The sequence below is a fragment of the Nelumbo lutea genome, chromosome 7 (genome assembly GCF_056320005.1).
Source record: "Nelumbo lutea isolate HS-2025 chromosome 7, American lotus-T2T, whole genome shotgun sequence".
Classification (NCBI taxonomy): Eukaryota; Viridiplantae; Streptophyta; class Magnoliopsida; order Proteales; family Nelumbonaceae; genus Nelumbo; species Nelumbo lutea.
In genome coordinates this window covers 23,972,223-23,989,027 of record NC_142690.1, presented here as the reverse complement: position 1 = coordinate 23,989,027, position 16,805 = coordinate 23,972,223, and the positions used below count along the sequence as shown (strand labels likewise).

Genomic DNA, 16,805 nt, shown 5'->3' with positions numbered 1-16,805 from the left:
ATGTGATTTATCATTTATCCCATGGACGATTGAGATGAAATAAGAGTGGTAGATGGGGAATCTTTGGGTTTGGGAGTTCGCATCTGTTGGACCGATGGTCCAGGAAATTTCCTGGATCGTCCTATAGCAGATTGCCATGCAGCCTCTCCTTAACCCGTGCAGCCGTGCTCGTTCCTCTTTCTTCTTCCTGCCCTGCCGCCGATGAGTATGAGCGGCGACCACTCTCAAACCGATCAAAACCCACCTCCCAAAATACAGATACAGAAATGGGTTTTCAGTCTTCTCTTTACTCTCTCATTCTTTACTGTTCTTTCAGAAACCCTAGCTCAAACAGATTCACAAGCAATAGTCTGCTCAGAAACAGAGCACTTAGATGCGTAAACCTTGCAGGTTGTAACCTCAGAGGAACTCTGCAGAACTTTGCAAAGAGAGACTCCTTGAACTCCACTGACCTCCCTAACAACTTTCCTGAAGGTGGGTTTTCAATTTTTTTTTTCACAAATGTGTTGTCAGGTTTGTAGAAGATTAATCTCTCAAGAAACCAGTTACAGTCAGGATGTTACAGAGATTGCAGTACCAGATGGACTTTCCCCTCTTGACCTCCACTCAATTCAGCTTAATGGATCATTGTCGATGCTACCACGAAATAACACAAGCACATTCCTAGAGGACTTGGACATCTCAAACAATCAAGTTACGGGTAAGATTCCAGCACTCAGTGAAGGTTCAGGGTTAACTACTAAACTTTGGCAAGTAACAAAAATACCGACCAAATCCCAGGTTCAATCTCAAACCTAATTGAAATTGAAAGGTTGGACATTTCAATAAACAAGAATGAGAGCACCATTCTTATGAGCTTAGGGCAGTTATTGAGGCTACGATCGCTCTAGCAACATCCCAAATACTTTGCTACGCTTGCGAAGCCTCAGGCATGCAAGTTTCAGGGCAAACAGATAGTGTGAAGAGATCCCACATGGAGACCACTCGCTATCTTCCCTATAGATGCTTTTGCGCACAACCAGTGTTTACATGGTCGCCGGCGGCAGGGCAGGAAGAAGAGAGAGGGAAATAAGAGGAAGGAGAGCTCAAGCTTCGGCTGTTCAGAAGCTTTCTTCACATGACACGTTACGTTATGCTCCCGCACAACCTGGTACTAATTTGGTATTTATTTAGTGGGTGTTAATATATTAGCATTTTAACTTTTATAGAAAAATATAAAATATATACAAAATAAATTAAAGGATGTTAATGTATAATTATTTTAATATTTAGACATGTGAAAAGGGAAAATTTTTAAAAAATATTTTCAAATTTAAAATACATAAAAACATAAAAATTACAAAAAATATAAAAAAATTATAGAAATTGCATACAAAATAAAAATATATATTTTTAAATTATAGAAATTGAAAAACAAAATCAGAAAATAAAAAATGTAGAAAAAACACAGAAATTACAAATAAATAACAAAAATGCAGGAAAATTTATAGATTATAGAAAATGAAAAATGTAAAAAAACAAAAATTATAAAAAAACATCGAAAATTATAACAAAACACTAAAAATACAAAAAAAAAGATATTTGAAAACTAAAAATACCATTTTTCCACTAAATCGCCATTCAAGGGTAATTTGGCCATGAAAATTGTTATTTATGCTAACATGAACACCTCTGCTAAGAAGCATTAACGGTGCATTAACAAAAGGTGAGTTTTGGAAAATAAAAACTTACTGACATGGTGAGTTTTAGACATTTTGAAAAATTGTGGTGAGTTTAAGGGAAATGTTGAGAACTCATGGTGAGTTTTAGACAATTTCCCTAAATAAGCCGAGGTTAAACAATAAAAAAATATTAATTTAAAAATACAATAAACTTTCACTACAATAGATATTAACAAAACTTAGTAAATATTAAAAATGTAATTCAATTTCACTTAAAAATCAAACTTAATAAACACTAATAAAAATAAGAAATTTAAATGTAAAAATATTAATTGATAGTTTTAATAATATTATTAAGTAACTTTTTATTAATGCATTTTTAATTAATTAATATTTTATGAGTTGAGACCTTTATTGTGCATAATGAACTCATTAAAAACGATAAAAAATAATGAAAATTTAAAATGCAAAACCTATTTTATTGCAAATAATTAAAAATCTAGAAAATTCTGAAAAACCTAAACATAATTAAAATACTAAAAATAATTAAAGATATTGAAAAGTAACAATACTTTATATTAATAAGGGTATTTACTGAATTAATTAAAAAGCACAATTAATAGTATTATATTATTAAAAATACCCAAGCCAAAAATTATTGAAAATTAGTTGTACTTTTTATTAACTATGGCATTTATTTAGTTATTTAATTTATTTTTACTGAAAGAAAATGCAATTTAATTTTGTAGTGACTAATATGCAAAAATAAATGCTAAAAATACTAAAAATTAGAAAAAATACTCATGCAAAAATTACTAAATAATAATGAAAAAACACTAAAAATTAATAAAAATCCAAAAAATCTAAAAAACCTAAAGCTTAATTAAAATACTAAAAATTATTTAAAATTTAAAATTAATTGTATCTTATTGCAAAAAATACTAAATAATAATGAAAAAAATAATGTATTTTAATTATTAGTAGTAATACAATTAACAATAATTAATTTTAAACTATGATTAACGGTAATTATAATTTATTCTACAAATAGTAGAAAATTACATTTAATTACTAAGAAATTAGCAATATTTTTGAAAATATGATAATTTCCAAAAATTATTATATTTTTAATAAATATAGTAATTTAATAATTACAATATTTTAATAATTAATAATAAAAAGTAACAAATTGTTATTAGATCTATAAATTTGTAGGCTCAAGCAACTATTTTCTTTTGATTTAGGTCTACTTGAGATTTGCACCATGCCCATACATTATCAGGGATAATCATATTCGAAGTCTAATCGGGCATTAAACTTTTGGAGTCCAATAATGGCTTAGCAAATAGCGTCCAAGCTAAACAAACCCTATTGAGCTCTACTTGGAAGTTATATGCATATATGGTAAACATTATTATATAATATTTAAATAATAAAATTTATATTTTAATTTGTAAAAAATCATAGTTTTATAACTAATATGTGCTTCTTTATCAATAGAAAATGTGTAAGCTTGAGCCAGAGCCTAGTCCTTATATAAAGCCTGAAGCTCGAGCCCGAAGCCCAATCTGTACACAAAATGTCTTATTTGCAGTATACTTTTATAAACTAATATTATATTAATTTAGTAATAATTTAATAAACTAATAAACTAATTTATATTTCCTAATTGTAAATTAATATTTTTTTAATAATTTAAGGAGCATATATATGTTATATATTATATATTATATATTACATATTTATTATATATAACATAAGTACTTTTTTATATATGTAATAGTATCGGACCAGGCTTATTTTAGAAAGCTTGATCTCGAGCCCACGAGCCAGAAATTTTGTCCAAGCCTGAAAAATAACAGATTAGGTTGAGTTGGGTCGGGCCAGGTCGTGGGGCTACCTGGCCCATGAATAGGTCTAATTGTATATATAAAAAATCACATGCAATAAAAATTTAAACATCTTTTTCATTTTTTTTAAATGGACCTTTCATAGCTTGGCTTGGTGCGGCCTGGCTTAGCCTAAGGCTCGACCCAGCATAACCCGATTTACACCTCTACTTGAACCCACCCAATATTGGAGATGGGGCGAGGAAATTCAAGGATTCCCCATCTTTAATGAGGAGTGGGGTGCCTTGCCCCTGAACTCGTCTGACATTGATGAGTGGTTGTTTTGCCTTGAACCCGCTTGACACTTGGGATGAGGCTGAGAATGGGGTAGAGTGTCTTGATTATGGGCTAGGGATAGGGATAGGGTGCCTTGCCCTAAACCCACTCGTTGTCATTCATTTAAAAATAATAAAAATAACAATAATTATTAAAATAACTATAAACTATTAATAAAACTAAATTTATTAAAAAATATTTGTTCATATTAAATTAACAATAATTATTTCCTGTAAATCAACATTAAATGAAAATACAATTATTAAAATTTTAGATATTAACAATAACTTTGAATAATTTTAGTTAATTAACAAAAAATTTTGATTATTAATTTAATGTTAATTAATAATAAAAACATATTTTTTCGTAGATCGCATGGGTCCTACTAGTAGTTATTCAAAGTTCAAACTATAATAAGTCATTGGAAAGCAAAAAATGGTCATTACGGGAAAAATGACTTTTAGTGGTAGTGAAAACTGTCGGTAGAAGTTCAATCAACAAACTACTGCTAAAACAGGTGTCGCTACAAAATTTTAGTGGCAGTTTTACTGACTACCGGTATAACCCAAAAAACTACCGCTAAAAAGAGGTACTGACTGCCGCTATAGGTTTGGTTTTTGGCGTATAATTCTTGGTAGCAGTTTTTGCCACTATCTCTTTGATGTGGTGCTAAACTGCCACTAGAATATCCTTTATTTGCCACTAAAATGGCAAAATAACCTAGAATAACCGCCCAAAATAACATTCCAATTTATTTCTTTCAACAACTAGAATAATATGAAATTTATTTCAAATAATTTGTTTTCCCTTCATTCATCCAAATTGAAGTAAAAATACAAAAATCAAAACACCAATTACAAATAAAACATAAAAGTACATTCTACGTTCGAAACATTTAAGTTACAACACATCTTGGAGCATGTAATTTATGTACATAAGGTCCCTCATATTCACAATCTATATGACCTTTGGCCACATTGTGTGTTGTATGCTTAAACAACTTCATCTTGCCTAGACCTGTTCATGGGCCAGGTTGGGTCGGGTTCGGGCCAGGTTTTCACTCTGTATTAATAGATTTTTTTAAGACCCGAGCCCAACCTCGGCCTGACCATCAGGCCTACAATTTGGGCCCGAGCCCGGCCCTCATAAAAAGCCTGAAGCCCAGGCTTGGGCCCGAGCCCAAAGTTTAGCTCATGTTGTTACTACTACTGTGGCTGAATAGAGAGAGAGAGTGAGAGAGAAATTATAAAGAAAAAAATAAAAAAATGTATATATTAAATTATATATATATTTATTTCAATAAATATTATATTATTTATATATATTATATAATATATAAAATACATATTATATATTTTATAAAATATATAATGCTGAATTGGGCCGGGCTTTTTTGACAAATCCCGAGCCCGGCCCATAACATAGTTGGGTTTACTGTGTTAGGCCCGAGGTTAGGCCCACGGGCCTAATTACATGACCAAGCCCGACCGGGGTGTGGGCCGGGCCGGGTCGGGCCAGGCCATCGGGCTACCCGGCCCATCAACAAGTCTAATCTTGCCCCAAAAATGAAACCAAACTACCTTGGAGTCATTGGAGGTGTACACTCAAATTACCAAGTCACTTCAAAAATATATCGAAGAAGAATAAATCTAGGTTATTCTTCATTTTGATTACTCTAACATATTTGCCAGGTCTTAACTACAAATGGCTTCAACCGAGAACTTCATGGTATTTAGACATGGATCCCCACCAGAAATCTCGGGAGCTACTGTTACTGCACACACTTTTTTCCCAATGCAATTCTTAACTACAAATGGCTTCAACTGAGAGCTCGATGGTATTTTTACATGGATCCCCACCAAAAATATCAAGAGCTACAGTTACTGTCCACATTTTTTGCCCAATGCAGTTCTGCAAGAAACCCATTTGTGTTAAATTTTCTGAAAGACATAAGAAGAAAATATGCAAAAATATCTAACAAAGAGTAGTCTAGACTTGAGCAAACAAATCAACTGGACTTTGGCATCAGCCATTCAAAATGTTCAACCAAATGTCCTTAAAGGTTGGACACTTATCCTATACAATATATAGGCTACAAAAACTTGATAACACTTGAAAAATGAACAATTATTTTTACCTAATATTTAGAAGGTGCAAAAAATAGCCATCAGATTCATGCATTGCTATCATTTAATTATAGCATTCTTTCTCCAACAAGAGAAGAATTTTTGGCCATTTTACATAGGCTGAAGTTGGGAAAGAATTAAAGTATAATGAGATAATTGTTTTACATGCACAAAAAATAGCCATCAATGACCTGAATGTTTACTCTACTTTACTTCGTTTCATGCAAAACTTGAGAGATAGAGTTCAATCTCATGCCTATAGGCCTTGATCAAGAACCTGATATTCTAGCTTGATAGGCTTAGAAAGGCATTTACTAAAAAAGGTCACAATTATATTAACCACTTTTGTTTCAAAGAACTATAAAGAATACAATATTTAGTCATTTTACCTTTTCAAAAGCATCATATAATTTGTGAGCATGATAGCTTCCCTCTTGAAAGCTTCCACATACCCCTTGTGGCGTTCCAAAGCTAACAAACTTTATTTATGTGATCATTCCACAGGAACACAGAAGAGGTGCAATGGGCCTTAGGAGCCTTCCAATTTTACCAGATCTTTACGATGGCTACCATTCATGAAAATCAACATAGACACTTCCCTACAGATCTCTTGTTCAAAGAAATCCAAGTTGGATCACCACCCCATTCTTCAAAAATAACCAATAGATTCTCAATTGGGTTCAACCATGGGTGTGGAACATGATACCTGAGATTAATAGGTGTTTAAAAGTTGATCATGAATTGAATTGTATAACATCAAAGTCAGCTAGCTAAAGCCATGAAGATAATGAACCATGCACCTTCCAGAAGCCCTTCTGAGTTACCGGTATATAGATATGCTTTCCCTTAAAGTGTTTGGGATCAACACCACCAAAGATGATCTCACCCCCTTCCTCAACCTCCAGATTTCAATTGCACAAAAAGACAAGACCTTCTCACATAAAAGACCATGTTATACCTGAATTCAACAAATTAAATGAATCAAAATTAAGCATATATAAGTTAACTTAAGGCATTCATGCATCCATGCATGGGAGTTAATAGAAAACTGTTAACATCCATGTATATGTGAATATACCAGATAGGTAAAACATTTCCTACAGATTTTTCCTAAAACCCCAACCCCATTATCCCAACAAATTTCGCCATAAGGTGAGACTTCTTTCTTATGTAACCTCAATGAAAGTCTAAAAGAAGATAGAATCATGCATAAATTACTGTCTTGATTCATATGTAGCCAAACAAAACGTATGCATAAAAGCTCAATTGAATGTTTAATGATGCTTGCATCAAGAACCATATTTCTCTTCTTATCCCTCCTAGAAGGCTAAAACCTTACCTAAAAAAGCAAATGAGAATAAACACAAGTCCTAGTACACAAACCACCTTCCCCCTTAGATTTGCACACCATGGGGTGGTCTCACTTCGAATGAACTTCAATCCATGGGAAAGCTTTTCTGAATTTTCTATATCTCTTTAGCCACTGTTTCTAGAAACTTCAAGACTGAGGATGTTCTATGAGAGAATTACTGGTGTTGATACACTCATGTTCACAAAAAAAATCCCAAGTCCATTTCAAATAGGTGGTCATGACCATCTCCATTGGGATCTATGCCTTTATTTTTGGGATCAATGCCAACACTTAAGGCCAATCCACACCTCCCAAGGCACCATCCAAATAGCTAGGATTCTCTATAAGAAAATAGAGCAAGCATAACCAATTCTCTATAATTTTTCCTAATCTATTCCTTTTTCAAAAGACAAGAAATGAAATTCCTGGAACAATAAACTTAAATCAAATATTGTTTAAGCAGAGAAACATATAAACAAATATCGAGTTGGGGAAGCATTACTCTCTAAGCAGAATTTTGCCAGAGATTCATCGTCTAAGGGCTTATCTTCCTCACAATTTCCCTCAAAAAAAGGCCGATCCTTACCTATCTTGAAATTTCTTTGCTTCTTTGATCGCTTTCTCTTTGCTTTCCATCCACCAAATACATTGTAACTCTTTTCAGTTCATTCGCTCTTCATTCTCCATGGGCAGACAACATGTCCTTGCAAGAGTGGAACATCCAATAGTGGAGGAGCTTCTTCATCTTTGTCTCTTTCCAGAGTCATTAAGTCAATGACCAATGATAACCAAACGAGCCTCCTCTCTCAGCCCAAAGCAACCACTCAAGTAAAGCTTGAAATTTAGATTGATCTCTTCAATGTTTTCTATTGCCTTAGGAAATTCAGTTGGCCAACAGTTTACATATGAGAATCTCTTTAGCAGAAATTCAGTTGGCCACCTCTTGAATTGCCGCGAAAGGTACCTTTTATTGTAGTGGGTGTAAAAGGGATATAAATAAACTATAAATAAAAATAAAAAGTAATTATTTAAAAAATAGTCATTCGACCATGAATTCATTTTTATTATAATTTGAGTTCAATTGGGAAACCATTCGCTTGGGCTGATTTGGATTCACCACCCATCGGTCTGAGAATTACATCAAAATCCTTTTTTGTTTAATAGTGAGTCTAAAGCATGAGGTACCAGCAGTAATTAGTCTGAGTAAGACTCAGATGGGAAAGAAAAGGGGTTAGGCACCCTTTTCCGGAATCCCATAGATAGGGCCAACATGGAGAAATTCAAAGCAAACTCTAGCAATCTCATGATAGTCATCCAAGCAACATGATGACAATAATAGCTCACAACATTCTAATTACAAAAGAGCAAATCGGGCCGATTAAGCCGATGATTTTTAAACCCCATAAAACAGAAATGAGTTGATTGTGTTTGAATAAAAGAGAAATGCTAATTGATCAAAAAGATTTAGCAGGGAATTAGACAAACTAATTTATTCGTCCAGTTTTGACATCAAAAGAGAAGATAAATATCAACAAAAATTAACCAAATCTGTTGTTCTAGCAGGCATTATTAAAAACTAAAGACCCAAATGTACCAACTAATCTATTACTTCAAGTGATCAGACCAATTAATGTTAAACAGAATAAGCTACAGATTATCAAGAAAAGAAATGAAAATCTGTCATAGACAAAGTAATCATCGGCTGAAACAACTGAATCTAACACAAGGAAATATTTCATCCTAAGTAATCAATAATCACACAGAGCAAACAATATCAGAAAAGAAAAATTAATATCAAAAGAAAGAAACAAAAAAAGGACGTGTTGGGAAGGAGAGGAGAGCTTACAGGAACTGGTGAAACCAGTTCCATCGGCTTTCTTCCTCCTCCCTCAACCTCCGACCAAATCTAGATTCAAGAGAAATAAAATAAAAATAAACTAGAAAACTTACTACAAAGGGAAGGATAGTTACCTGAGTTAGATTTGGCCTGAAATCGGACGTTGCAAGGATCGGGAATATGTCATTCATAGTCTTCATTGAACTTCGATGATGAATAATGAATCTCAATTGGGAGCTGGCAAGATGAAGCGAACCTCTGGATGAAAGCTTCGTTGGAGATCGAGGAGAAAACAGGTCTAAATTCGACTGCTACTGTAATTTCTCCTTAACTGATGAAGATGGAGAACAGGGGAGAGGTTTTTTGCTGCCGGACTGGTTCGGTGGTGTTTTGTTCAATTTTTACTATGGATACAGTATGTTAGGTAGTGAGAAAAAATGGAAGAAGAGAGAATAAGAGGGAAAGAGAGAGAGGTAGCGGTGAGTATTTAAATCTGTTGCAATGGCGGGGAAGACGGGGCATGGCAGTAAAGGACTGGTTGGTGGGTGAATATGGTGAGAAAAGAAGGAAGGGAATGCGATGGAAAGGAATGAGAAGGAAGAAGGACAATCGAACAGTAAATCCGATAAAAATAGAAGGAAAGAGGTCTCACCGCAGCTACTGGTTTGATTTGTAGGAGTGGGCGAAAATAGTGGGGAGAAGAAGAAGAAGAAGAAGAAGAAGAAGAAGAAGAAGAAGGAGAAGGAGAAGGAGAGGTAAAAGATATAAGAACTTTTTTATTTTATATAGAGATAAAAGATAATCTACAACAACTAAGTGTGATCAGTTCATCAGAGATTGTTCCATGCAGATTGATATCAAGCAGTACAGTGGTTATAACAGTAATGCTGGTCACAAGATTGTTGTGTGCAAAATGCACGTGTAGTTATAACACTAAATTTACAAGAGATCATAACATTGATCTCCAATAAGTCCTTATTGGTATTTCCAAGGTTAAGTTTGACGGATAAAATGGAAAAGACAAAAACATCCTTAACTATTCATTAAATTTTCAAAATATGCCATTTTCTTTCATTCTTTTCTTTTCATTTTCTTTTTCTTCCATCATAAATGACCGATTCCTTCCCTCTTCGTAAAAAAATAAACACCCCTCAGACTTAGAAACTGATGGTCCATCTCTTGCACATCTCTAAAACTTCTTGATTTCAACCTTTTTGTGTTCTCATTGAATAATAAAATATGAGATGAATTCGTTAAAATTTTCTTGCAAAACCAATTTTGTCAGCAACCATAAAATCGAAAATTGTCTTACCATCCTTCTAAATTGTTGCGACTTGCAAAGATGATTTTTGCTGAATAAAACATAGCCTTTGTTTTCATTCAAGTTCTCCTCTGAAATAAGTTCTAAAGACCTGGTCTAATTCAATAAATCATGCTTTGAATTATTTCGTTTATTCTTTTGTTAGTGGATGAGCCAAGAGAAACACAATGGAAATAATAGGTGTAATTTTTCTTTTTTTGTTTTGAAATTCAGAAAGAAAGACAAGCGTCGAATTATCCGTCTTTAACCTCCAATCCATCCACCGTCTTTGACGAGATGGAGTAGAGAAGATAAGAGGTCAAAACATTGAAGAGAGAGGACTGAAAATAGGAGTAAAATTAAATGGTATTATAAACAACTAATGTATAAATTAGACGTTCTCGAACGTTATTTTTAACGGACGGCCTATTTATGTTATGTGGGGCCATCTTACAAGGTACATATAAGTTTTTTTGAAAGTTCAAGGTATATAAGTAATTAACCCTTAAATATTTAATAATATCATCAATTTTCAGATAATAATTAATTTTTACTAATTTTATTATCCAATGATCAATTAAATTAGTAAATATTCATGAAGTAATTTTTATTATTATCTGAAATTTAATAATAAAAATTTATATTTCATTGATTTTCGGGAAACGATCAAATATATTTTTCATGAATTCTTGATAATTCATTATTTTTTAGATAATAATTATATTAAATTTTTAGAATTTTTAAAAATTTATTCAATTTTCATTAAACATTGATAATTCCAATAAATATCTAAAAACATCTCGAATTGATATTTCTTGGCAAATCAGTACAAAATTAAATTTTTATTATCTAAAAATAAATGAAATCACTGAATATTACAAATAAATAATTGAAAATTTTCAGTAATTACTAAAAATTTTTTTAAACTAACTCAAAGTTATTGACAATTACTAAAAACTTTTCAGTAATTTCACTAAATATCTGAAAATTATTGAATAATTTATTTAAAACTTCCATTTAAATTCCAATAAATATAAAAATATATGAAATTGATATTTTCTTTGCAAATTAATGATAAATAATTTTTTTTATTATCTAAAAAATAAGAAATTATTAATTACTATGAAATTTTTTGGTTATTATTTTTAACCGATGACTTTTAGAAATTCTTAGTAGTTAATTTTCATTGATTTTCAGACAATAATAAAAAATATCTTTCATGAATATTTAATAATTTCATTAATTTGCGTATAATGAAAATATATAAAATTCACTAATAATTTAAAAATACTGAAAATTCCAATAAATATCTAAAAATATCTGGAATTGATATATCTTTGCAAATCAATAAAAATATATATTTTTTATTATTATCTAAAAATTAATTAAATATTTAAGTATTCATAAAATATTTTCATTGAATTTTAGATAATAAAATTTTATTGATTTTTTTTAAATAATCATAAATATTTTTTATGAACACTTGATAAATTCATTAATTTTTAGATAATAAATTTACGATATGGTTGACACTTGACCCCATATATCCGTTTGATCCCTTTCGTTATCAAATTAGACATTGGGTTTCCGTTGTAGAAGATTGGATAAGGATAACAACACTATGAAAATTCACCAAGACTTGGGAAGTTTAAGCCACGGTATCGTATTTGACGTGGTGTAATTGTGGGCCACCTTGGAAATTTACCTTGACGTATGGTTTGGTGGAATCAAATTCCCTATCAAATGGTGTAGAAGATTTTGTACATTTCTGTGCAACTTGGGCAGATTTGGGTTGAGTTATTGTCAAAATTTGAATAAGACCACTCAAAGGCCTGAACTCAAAGTAGTGTAAAATGTTAACCTGGTCCAACTCGTCCAACCCAAATTACACTCTTATTTTATATGCGTTAATCAGCATTGTTTTGTGCTTATATCCCAATCAATCCCGTTCGTCTGCTGCCATTGGGCCTTCTTGAGCCATCGAACTTAAATGTAGGAGAGGATCACTGTATTTATGGAACCTATTTCTATTAATCCCTTCATGAGGAACCGGATACTGTCAACAGTTCCGGATTTCTCTAAAATTGAACCTTCCAATAGAACCAACTACAAGCGTTGGAGACAATGCCTATTGTTCGCCTTAGAAAAGTTAGAGGTAATTTTCGCTTTGACTGAACCGAATCCATTAAACATGGAGGAACTAGCCCATTTTGTTGTTGTAGAACATTGGACTACAGCCGACCACCTCTGCACCAACCATTTCCTAAATTGCTTGTCCAATGAACTGTATAATGTTTATTCTTCCTACAATTGTGCCTATGAAATCTAGAATGCATTGGACACTAAGTATGCTCTACAAAATGCTGGAAATAAAAAATGTGTAATTATCAACTTCCTGCACTTCACCATGAAAGAAGACATGGACGTATCTGCTCAAATAGATGAATTCTAGGTTTTTGTGGGGGAACTAGCAAAGGAAGGCATTGTACTGTCAGATGAATTCATTGTCGATTCTCTCAAAGAGAAACTGCCACATACATGGAATGATTTCAAGACCAGTATGAAGCACAAGAAAAAGGACACTACTTTGGACCAAGTAGAGGTCCGAATTAAGATTGAAGAAAAGAACAGAAAGAAAGATGATGACCAGTTTTCCAAAATCAATTTGGTGGAGGAAAATACTACAAAATTCAAAAAGAACTTGAATGTGAAAAATGATCAGAAATTCAAGAAACAACAAAAGAAATGAAACTGCTATGTATGTGGCAAACCCAAACATTACAAGAAGAACTACCAGTACCAAAAAAAGGACTCTAGGAAATCGAAAGTCAATTTGATTGAGGATGTTATCGTAGCCATGGTAACTGAGGTAAACTTAACTGATAAGCCAAAGGAATGGGTATTGGACATTGGTGCTACTGAGCACATCTGTGGGGACTGTAGTTCTTTCTATGAGTATACAACTCAGACTGAAGGAGAGCAATTCTTCATGGGAAACTCACAAACTTCGAAGGTCACCGATGAAAGAGAGGTGCTCCTGAAGCTGACTTTAGGAAAAAAAATTCTAAATTTATAATGTTGAATGATGCGCTGCATGTGTCAGAGATCTGACGGAAGTTGGTATCAGGAGCACTCAACAAAGTAGATGTGCCCCTTCGAAAACGAAAGCAATAGAATTTTTGAGAGAAAAACTTCTCTCTTAATCTACGTGTGCCTCTATCAAATATTAATAAAAATTGATAATCCCCAACCCTCTTTTCCTTCTTCACATTGTTAAACTTCATTTTAATTTTTTATTATATATATTTTTTTGCTTTTCTCTTTCTTTATAATTCTAATATTTTTTATAAAGAAACTAAGATGATCTTTTTATTATTAATTTACTGTTTTTTATTTTTTTTCATCATTTTCGTTTATTGGTTAACCATTTACTAATGTTTTTGTATTTATTTTATGGTGTTTAATTATTTTATTAAAATAGTTATATTATTTTAATTATCCTTAATAGTTTATTTGATATTTTTATTTATTGGTTATGAAAATTTTTATATTTTATGCTTTTCAAATAATAAAGGAAAATTTTATATCTTACATTATTTTTATTAATATTATTATATTTTATACTTATTTCATATTATTTTTCATAACATTAAATTAATTTTATTTTTAAAATTTTTATTATTTTTATAATATTAATTTGTTTTTATTACTCTTTTAATGTGTATTTTAATCATTTTCATTTAAATAATAACTTTTAAGGGTAAATTTGTAAAATACATAGTTTTCAGACATTACAACATCCAAATTACGGAATAAGTTCACTACATTCATATGTTTGCAAAAGTGGAAAAGCAAACTTTTTACCAAATACTGTCATAGCTTTTTTGGAGGTACCCTTGCTTTTCAGACTTCAAACTTCAGATTTCCTGAACACCCCCTTAAGTATAAACATGGTAAGTCTCTTAAATCAAATAAAAAAACCTAACCAAAATGTCTAGTATAAGTAATTTAAAACACAAAAAATAAAGGGTCATTTACCAAAACACCCCTATAATTTCATGAACTTATTAAAACCTACCATATAGTTTGTGTTTAAGTAAAACATTCACTATAGTTTGCAATTAATTTTACTTAATCAACATCCCATTAGATGAAAGTGAAAAATGATAGTTTTAACCTTAACATTGTCCATTCAGATAAATTTAGTCATAGGAAACTAAAAACAAAAAGCCAATTTTTCCCTTTTAAACATGAACAATCACTCTATTTTTCTTTATTTGGTCAATTTTATTTTCTATACAAAAAATGGGTTAGGGGTACTTTTGGAATAAACTACTATGGATTCATACACTTGAACATTTTCCACTCAGTTTAGGGGTATTTTTGGAAGAAAAAATGATGGGTCAACATTTTTCAGTTAATTTAAATGATGATATTACTACTTTCACGTGGCAAAATAAATAGTTGTTAATTAAAGGTCGATTAAATAAACAACCATGGGTTAGTCTAGTCAATGACCCAAAAAGAAAAAAACAAAAAACATTAACCATGGCATTGACGCGAGGCCACTTGCGCGTAGCAGACAAGTTCGCACTGCCCCCCAACGAGATCGAGCCCTGTGGGATTCATTTTTCTACCATAGACGATAATCCGAGTTTGAGGCAACACCTAATCAGTCAGGCCTGTTCAAGTAAGTCTTTCACTTACCTTCCTAATTAAATCCTACTCTGTTGTTTGCTTATGCATTAGTTGTTGTACTGTTGATCTTGTCATGTTGTTTTTGGTGTTTTGGGTTCAAATACTATTTATACTTGAACCGTTTGGTGTGAAATGTTTTTTATTCATTTTTGTTTTTACTTTTTCTTTTTCCGTGAGATGATTTTCCGGGATAGGTGGTGTTTAGGGGGTGGGCATATATACACTTATGAAACTAATAAAACAATTCTGAGGTAGACTAAAAGGCCTTTTATTTTTTCTGTTATTTTGTGGTTTCAGTCAATGCATGGCCCATGCTCACACCGTTCGAACCTTGGGAGAACGGGCCACGCTTTCATTATGCATGTGTGATTGCTAAACCCGTGTGAGGAGAAGGGAGGAACTTATTGTTCTTTGCCTTTTGAAGTCATAGTGTAGCAGTGTTGCTATGAGTATTGGAAAACCATTCGCTTGGGCTGATTCGGATTCACCACCCATCAGTCAAGTGAAATGGATGTGATGAAACGTCCGAGAATTACATATAAATCATTTTTTGTTTAATAGTGAATCTTAAGCATGAGGTACCAGTAGTAATTAGTCTAAGACTCAGATGGAAAAGGAAATATCTTTCATGAATATTTAATAATTTCATTAAATTGCATATAATGAAAATATATAAATTTCACTAATAATTTAAAAATACTGAAAATTCCAATAAATATCTAAAAATATCTGGATATGATATATCTTTGCAAATCAATAAAAATATATATTTTTTATTATTATCTAAAAATTAATTAAATATTTAAGTATTCATAAAATATTTTCATTGAATTTTAGATAATAAAATTTTATTGATTTTTTTTAAATAATCATAAATATTTTTTATGAACATTTGATAAATTCATTAATCTTTAGATAATAAATTTACGATATGGTTGACACTTGACCCCATATATACCTTTGATCCCTTTCGTTATCAAATTAGATATTGGGTTTCCGTTGCAGAAGATTGGATAAGGATAACAACACTATCTATCATCCACATGAATGAATGGATGAAAATTCAACAAGACTTGGGAAGTTTAAGCCACGGTATCGTATTTGACGTGGTGTAATTGTGGGCCACCTTGGAAATTTACCTTGACGTATGGTTTGGTGGAATCAAATTCCCTTTCAAATGGTGTAGAAGATTTTGTACATTTCTGTGCAACTTGGGCAGATTTGGGTTGATTTATCGTCAAAATTTGAATAGGACCACTCAAAGGCCTGAACTCAAAGTAGTGTAAAATGTTAACCTGGTCCAAACTCGTCCAACCCAAATTACACTCTTATTTTCTATGCGTTAATCACCATTGTTTTGTGCTTATATCCCAATCAATCCCGTCCATCTGCTGCCACTGGGCCTGCTTGAGCCATCGAACTTAAATGTAGGAGAGGATCACTCTTGATGAAGGAAGATTTGGCCCGACCTCTCTATTATGTGACACGTGGCAGCAACAACAGCTCGGCAAAAGGGGCCAAGCCTAGGCGGGAACAAGGGGACACATTTCGCCGAACTGATCCTTGTAACAGCTCGGGATACACTTCGCCGAACTGACCCACCTTGTAACAGCTCGGGATACACTTCGCCGAACTGACCCACCTTGTAACAGCTCGGGATACACCGC

The 16,805-nt window shown here is 32.2% G+C and overlaps 1 long non-coding RNA gene across 1 annotated transcript; it reads right to left on the bottom strand.

The window, feature by feature from the left end:
* Nucleotides 1–6,051: 6,051 nt before the first annotated feature.
* Nucleotides 6,052–9,970, bottom strand: LOC148845683 (uncharacterized). Its single transcript, XR_016101669.1, has 3 exons — nucleotides 9,275–9,970; nucleotides 6,753–6,910; nucleotides 6,052–6,658 (listed from the first exon to the last, which is right to left on the bottom strand). It is a non-coding gene; the product is annotated as an uncharacterized LOC148845683 (long non-coding RNA).
* Nucleotides 9,971–16,805: the final 6,835 nt, after the last annotated feature.